This window comes from Lupinus angustifolius, chromosome LG02 (assembly GCF_001865875.1).
Source record: "Lupinus angustifolius cultivar Tanjil chromosome LG02, LupAngTanjil_v1.0, whole genome shotgun sequence".
Lineage (NCBI taxonomy): Eukaryota > Viridiplantae > Streptophyta > Magnoliopsida > Fabales > Fabaceae > Lupinus > Lupinus angustifolius.
The window spans coordinates 9,778,741-9,779,092 of record NC_032010.1 but is presented as its reverse complement, the minus strand read 5'-3'; positions in this window follow the sequence as shown (position 1 = coordinate 9,779,092).

Sequence of the window (352 nt, the reverse complement as noted above, 5' to 3'; positions counted from 1 at the left end):
GTATTTATTTAGTTGACTCTATACCTTGCAAATTTTGTTCATCTAGTTCTTAAAGGATTTTCTTTAAATAAGTTAAAAAATTGAACCGTTAATGAATGGTTTGGTGCCTAAATAAAATTTGCCGTTAATCGAGTAGAACTGAACTGTATCTTTGTGTTAGGTTCGGTCACTAAATTGCGTCAAAAACCGAACCGAACTTTTGCACCCCTGTCAATTATGTTGCACCAAAGATTCTTGCCAATAAGAATGCTTATAAAAAAACTTCACAAATTCACATTTTTAAAAATGCTTATAAAAAAAGCAATTCTTAAAAGTGTTTGTTAAGAAAATTATTTTTTAAAATGTGTTTTTT